Here is an 8114-nt window from a genome sequence, read left to right on the forward strand (position 1 = left end):
TCTCACGCGCATTAGCCTCAATCATCCTTCAATGAATTAGATACTGTTTGAAGATGCATCATCAAGCTGCAAGATTTGATCAAATTCTGGTTTCTATTTATGTAGATGACTTGCTGCCTTACTGAAACTTTTGTAGCAAATAGATAAACTCCTATAACTATCAAATAAATAGTAACGTAACATTGTACATCACTTTTGAAAATAAAACTTGTTCAGTTTCTTGCCGGATTCTTTTCAACAGAGGTTTTTGACATTGAATGCTTGTTTACATATTTACACTGCAATGTGCGACTTCACACATTCATAAAATTGAGCATAAGTGTGTGGGCAAGCACTTAAATATGAGTGAAGTCTACCATCGGTTAAAAACACCTCCGTTGAGAAGAAACCGGCAAGAAACTCAAGAAGGTACATATTTTATTTTTCTAAACTGATTTACTTACAATGTCATTTGACTCCGATCGACTTTGGAACAGCGCACTGCGCTCCAAAACTTGTGTCTTGGACGTAAACAAAGCCACCGCGAGGCTTAAATGAAACTGGAATACATTTTCAACATAAAACAATTTATTCCAAATCATAACAACCCCGCAAACATCATCACATATTACGGCCCATTTCCACCATAATTACGCATCATAAGCATGTCCTAGGAGGCCTTCTTGCATTTTATGGCCCGGGCCTTATCCGGCACTAAATCCGGTGATTGAATACAGCCTCGCTTCTAATTATTGCTAAGGAGCCCGGAATCGTAAAAAGGTTTTACGGCCTTGTTGAGATTTCTTGGCCCTGATACGATTCGTTGATTAAATGGATCCAGTTTGTAATTATAAAGGGTATTGCAATGTCGGTTTGTTATGGTCGAATGAAATGATGGTTTAATACGGCCAGGCTTAATAAGGCCCGTCATAAATGACAGATGGAGGATATTGATGTAGTCATGTGATAGTGAGATAGGTTGTTTGAAGCGGGGACTGCGGATTTTGGTCGATTAAAACACTGCGCCGTTCACTTAGATCTTTTTTTTTTATTTCAGGCTGAGTAAAAAAATCAGCCAAATACGAGTTGCACTCATGCACCGAGGGTTCCGTATGTAGGTGTCTGTGAATAGTTACTAGTGTTAGCAGACTCTCTCTCCTAAGCAAAATGCACGCAGTGTAGGATCATATTGAATGTTTACTGATATAAACAGAAATAAAAAATAGATTTTCAGACTTCTGCGTCGACTTAGAAATGATGTTTTCATTTCTTAAAGACTTAGCCAGACCTAAGCTGACATGAGCTATATTAATTTTAGCTTGATACCTCCACGGGTTGTAAAAGGGTCTAGACAGAAAGACAGATAGACAGACGATCAACAAAGTGATTCAATAAAGGTTCTGTCCTGTTTTGTCCAACTAATGCAGGTATGAAACCCAAAAAGCTTTAGTATCTGGCAAAAAACACGATTTCTCTCATTTCGGATAACTCAAGTACCTTCCTCCTAAGTCTTCAGTTCCAAACTTTGCGTATCGAGTTCTTTACTTATAGGATTTCTTGTTCCGAACACAAATTAAAACGTGTCCTTCTGTCTTCAGACGCCCTGAACTTTCAAGAAGTTTCTTGCAATAAACTGGATCTATTTCGACGATAAAATGTTAACTTGAAATGTACCCGCTTGTCGAAACATGTCGTGAACGCAAAATATAAAAAAAAATGTTGATATGCCCTAGCTCCTGCTCCAAAATCCGGGGTTATCATCCGGGGTGTCCAGCAGTGGGCGTCTTCCAACTGATTATAAAGTTGCTTGAATAATAATGCAAGTAGGTACAATTAACATAAATAATAACCCTTCTTTTATCATAACACAACTAATTTTCACATAGCTGACCTGTCACAGGTTTGCCAACGAGCTATGGAGCGCAGCATATTAGGGGCAAAAATGACTGATCGTATCCGGAACACCACATTGCGCTCCAAGACTCGAATAGCTGATGTTGGAAAAGCGACCGCCAAACTTAAGTGGGACTGGGCCGGGCATGTCTGCCGGATGCACCCACAAAGATGGGCGCACAAAGCCACATGGTGGGTACCACATGACGGGCACCGACGGCAAGGCAGGCCGAAGCGGAGATGGCGAGATGACCTGGACGCGGAACTGAGTGAGTGGCCAAATATAGCTCTGGATATGGAGATGTGGAAATCAAGAGGAGAGGCCTTTGCCCAGCAATGGGACACAGTTATAGGCTAAATATAATAATACTAATTTCATTTGCCAAAGTACCTACACATAACCTATCACCTGAAAATATGGATATTGAAGTTTATAGCATACGTACCATTATGGCTTCAAAAAATTCCAAATAGTATAGAAATATTTATACTCACAGATCAGTAACGTATCAATACAAAAAATAATGCTCCTTTTAATTTAGACTAGACTAGACTTTTAATTTAATTTAGACTTGATCTTGGAGTGCGTATGTCATATAATTATTATGAGAAATAAATAGTTACGGATTGTGAAATTTTGGCAAATGAAATCCGAGAAAACGGGAAAAAACCGACAGAAGGTACACTCAGGAGAAAGCTCACCGTATTATTAATGATATTCAGTAAACTCGTTATTTAACTGGCCAGGCAGGATTGGCAGCATGTTAGGTAACCAATTCACAGCCATCCTTCACCGCGAGTGTTAGCGAAGTGTTTTACGGCTGCACTAGAGTCCATATGCAAATGCAATTCTGCGTGTGCCGGGCGCATTCCCTCGCTCCTTGACGGTGCATGATAAATGTGGTGCTTGGAAGTTTTGTTAGTTGTAAAAAGGTTACGTAGTGGGTGGTGCGGGAGTATGTTGGTAGTTGGCGGTTTAGTTTAGTTCAAATATGTGTGTAATGTAATAAGTACTGCTAGTTTAAGGCGTTATCTCAAAACAAAAAACGCTGGTGTTTACAAATAACCCACATTGTATTGTTTCATTTGTACAGTCGCCATCAGATATTTCGGAACGGCCAAGGTGGTCAAAAATATCGGCACATGCACTCTATTATCAAGGTATTAAAGTTCATGTATCGATATTTTTGATCACCTTGGCCGCTCCGAAATATCTGATGGCGACTGTACCAGAAAATTAATAATTCAGTTATTGTATTTTTATGTGTTTTACATGATTTTATAAGTACCTAACTAGTAGTAGTAGTTCGCCTTTGTACTATTTTGTTTTGTTGTTTTCTTTTTGAGAGAGAGAGAGAGAGAGAGAGAAACATTTATTTACACATATTCGATACACATAAAAATACATTAGATGGAGAGAAAAATAATAATAATAATAACATCGAATAGTATAAAGTATTTTGCATTATTTTTGTGTTTTATGTACAATAAGGCATTTACATACATAGATACTAGTTTCCCCGTGGCTTCGCGTGCGTAAACTATACGATCTCGTAGTTACAATTTAATTTTCGGGATTTGAAAAAAATCCCCTGGGAATGAAAATATGAAAAAATGAAAATGAAAATAATTTATTGCATAAAAACTTATAAACAAGAGTCTACGGCTCTGGATCCTGAGCTAGGAGTCCCTGTGTTACAGGATCCAGGTAGGAAATAAGACCGGTTAAAACATGCGTTACATAACTACTACGAATTACTTCCTGCTACTGCTTATATACTATAACCTAACTAAGATTATTATAATTTTAAATGTGGTTTTATAATGACTTCCTATATATATATATATATATACATATATATATATATAATTATATATATATGTGTATGTAATAACTTCGATACAGGCGACTTATTACACCAAATAATTTATTATTATTTACTCACACAACACACACATTACAACACACACACACACAATATATATATATATATATATATATATATATATATTATTGTGTGTGTGTGTGTGTGTATGTGTGTGTGAGTAAATAATAATAAATATTTGGTGTAATAAGTCGCCTGTATCGGAAGTGTATTAAATCATAAAAGTCTATGGAGCTTGGATTATTGTACCCCAAAATTCCCAAAATTTAAATCGTGATCTTCATCAAATTCAAAGTCAAAGTATTTATTGTGTGTTACAGGTAATACATTACACAGGTGGTATGACTTATATATACGTTTCTCTGTAACATGTCAATACGACATACAATTTATCTTAACGACTATATTATATAAGATCTAAAGTAATTAAATTCATTCTTATAAATCATTCATCATTCTTATTCATTGAGATTGCGCTAAGAACAACTGTACCAAATTTCATGAATCTAAGCCCAGCGGTTGTTTTTTTTTTCAAGATTTTATCCCTATCCCGTGGGAATAATACGTCTGGAACAATACATAATTATTCCAGACGTCCAGCCTACGTGCCAAATTTTATCCACATACGTCTAGTAATAAACATACACACAAATTTTTCGCATTTATAATTTTAGTAGGATTACATGTTTCGGCTAAAACCCCGTTAGGGCACAGCAGTATTATAAAAACTTATTCTAAGCCTTGCGAACTAAATTTTAATAACAACGTTTAAATCTTATTAGGTACTAAGACACTGCTCAATCAGGAACCTCTTTAGTTTTCTAAAGAACAATGACTCTTTTGTATATATTCTTAAGCTCTAATTTTGCGTACTTGAGTTCTCAATAGCGCGATGTTGCAGATGAGTGTGTAGATAATATCGCAGATTTAATAAAATCATTTCTTTCATACATCCGCATACAAGTTTATCGAGAACAAGCAGAGCCAGCAAAAAAACACGCATAAAAAAATATTATTCCTCAAACTTTTTTAAACATGGTGGAGGCTTATGTCCGACAGTAGACGTCCTTCGGCTGATATGATGATGATATTTCTAAACATATCATCTACATACATCATTAGAACAGGTGACATTATTCATTCGCCCGTGCGACGCCACATGCCGAGGTACGAGACATGAGGGACGGCCGCACAGTTCAAATACTTTGAATTGTTTTAGCTAACGTTAATTCTGCTACAGAATATACGGCAAAACTTCTAAAACTGAATATTTTGCGACTTAGACTTTTTTTATATTGAGACGGTTTATGACAGACTTAATTAAAAACTGGAAATTATTAGGGCCCCGTAGTCAAGTAGGGACCGATTTTTCGATTCAGTGATCTGTTTGCGAAATATTTAACATTAAAGTGCAAATTTTCATTAAAATGGAAAATTTAAAAACAATCAGTATGGTAGTAAGTATATCAAATTTACAAAGAAAATTTTAATGGCTAGGATTGCTTGAGAATTAGTAGCAGCCTAAGGTATAAAATATACGTAAACTTGGAAGATTCCGTACACAATACGAAATCCTTAGAAAAATGTAATGTAATGTGTGACAGTTTGCCCGAGACGTGATCAGTGCACCTTCAGTGAATACTTTTAAAAACAGACTTGATAAGTACTTTGAAGACTATTACACAAGTGAACAATGATATGCACGCATCAGCTATAAGCTGCCTGTGCATTATAAATAATAATAATGATAATAATGTATGTAATGTAATGGCTACGGTACACTATCTTGGTGTGTCTGACACGCTCTTGGCCGGTTTCTTAACTTGGACGTTTTGCACTTAGAACATTGTCAAAAATAAATAAATATCATGGGACACTTGACACCAATTAACCTAGTCCCAACTAAGCAAAGCTTGTACTATGGATACCAGGCAACGGATAAACATACTTATATAGATAAATACATATTTAAATACATATTAAACATCCAAGACCCAAAAACAAACATTCGTATTATTCATACAAATATCTGCACCAGTCGGTAAACAGTAGACATTTTGCAACTTGAATATTCTATCTACTATCAAGACGAGTAAAATCGCAAAGCTTAGTTATAACTGGAAATTTGTCATAAACGTTCTATTATTATTATAATTATTCACAGTTGTCGACTTAAACGTTATTAAAATAACTTTATTTTTCATAGAAATATTATGAAGTACAAACTAACTTTCTGCTGGCTTTTAAACTTGTACGGAACCCTCAACTTTCACTGTCCCGTGTATTCAAAACTGTTAAACCTCACAATCATCATTAGCATGTGGACCACTGCTAATGAGGTTCTTGCCGTAAGGGCCCCCTTAGACGAGGGCGCGAAATACTCTGAGATAATGACTCGCAAGCACTAAGTACTTAAGTAGTTGCTATGATACTCCGGAAACAACTCATTACGAACAGTGTTTTTGAAATAATCATGTATGTAAGGAAGAACATATGTGATTTTCCCACTAAGGTCGATAAGCCAAAGGCTACTAGAAACACAGGGAAGTTTAAAGTTCCATCTTACAGACTGGCTAAAACCAAAAAGTCGTTACTGGGAAATTGCATACGTTTTTATAATAAAATTCCAAAAAATATTAAGTATAAATGAAACGGATACAAAATTCGGATCTATTGTCAAGAGGACATTAATATCTAAGGCGTATTATAAAGTTAATGATTATATCATGTACAGGGATATTTGGAAATAATTCCGATCCGCATTAGCGATCCCTTCAAATAGCGAACCTACTGTGTTAAACTGTTTGTCATAACTCTTTTTTTTAACCCTCGACGCAAAAAGAGGGGTGTTATAAGTTTGACCGCGATCAGTGTCTGTGTGTCTGTCTGTGGCACCGTAGCTCTTAAACGGGTGAACCGATTTAAATGCTTTTTTTATTTGAAAGCAGGTTTCCTAGCGATGATTCTTAGACGTGTTTTATTAAAATCGGTGTAGCTGTTTCAGAGATATTAAGCTTTGAAGTGACAAAGTCGGGGATTTTCCAACTTGTTGTTGGTTAGGTTATCTTAATCCAATAATTGTTCAGAATTGTTCTAAAACAAACCTAACCTATAGTTTTCTATAGGATGGCCATTTAAAAAAAAACAGAATAATTTAAGGATTCACACACAAACATCAGGCCTGTATCCCCAAATAGACAGAGCACACGAAACGTTACCGCTTCGGAGCCACTTTTAGCAATTTTAGGTTTTAAAATAACGTTTTAAACTTTCGTGATTCTCACTCATAGTCAAAATACCACAAACGGGACTTATCACGCTATTTGTACACTATTGTGTCTACTCGTGACCACGGCAACTGTAACGTTGCCGAAACGTCGAGGTAAATATTACTCGTGTACAAATAGCGTGATAAGTCCCGTTCATGGTATTTTGACTTTAGGTTTTAAGTTCGACAAAAACGGTACAATAGTGACAGGTTGCTAGCCTATCACCTACGGTATACCTTAATCTATATCCTCAGTCGCCTCTTACGACATCCACGGAAGAAATGGAGAGGTGTAATTCTAACCCGACGAAGGTTAAACGGTTTAGTAAAATGTCGGAATTTCAAATCAACTGTCTCGTCCTTATTTCATCAAACCCAGTAATCAGTAATCAGTCATTTATTTGCTCGAACACGGTACAAAGAAGATGGTTTACATCAAATGTATAGTCCGACACACAACAACAACAACATACAACAACAATTTACACAACAACATACAATTTATAGTCAACTGTCTCGTATAAAATAATTTACAAAAGAATCACGACCTAACTTTATTAGCATCACTCAACTGTCCACTTCTTCTGTAATAAATCTTGAAATAATACGAAAAGAAAAACAGGGAAAGGCCCACAAAGAAAATTAATTAAGAATGTAAAACAGCTGAGGGGTCCTCGGCTTCAGTTTTATTCGCGTCTAATTTTGCTTTGCTGTGGTCCTGTGGTTTTATTACTGCTTTGGACCAAAGCATGGCACTGCATAGAAGGGAGGAATTTCTAGGAACTAATTACGCTTTGCTTGAACAGTCGAACAGTTTGTTTCCTGACCCTCCGTAGAACGTTCTCACAGTAAAATTAAATGTCATAATGAAAAAAAAATATGATTGTTTTTTTGGAGTCTTTTTGTATTTTTTATTTCAACTCCAAATTTAAAAAAAAAAATCATAATTTGATTGCTTACTAGCGACATCTCTTGTCTGGGTGAGCGGTTGGTTCCGAAAGAGTGTGACGTCTGTCGACGCTACATAGATGTCGCTAGTCCTGCTGCTTAAGTAGCAAATTAGAAATAAGCAACCTGAAATATGTATG

This window comes from Choristoneura fumiferana, chromosome 2, assembly GCF_025370935.1.
Source record: "Choristoneura fumiferana chromosome 2, NRCan_CFum_1, whole genome shotgun sequence".
NCBI classification, from domain to species: Eukaryota; Metazoa; Arthropoda; class Insecta; order Lepidoptera; family Tortricidae; genus Choristoneura; species Choristoneura fumiferana.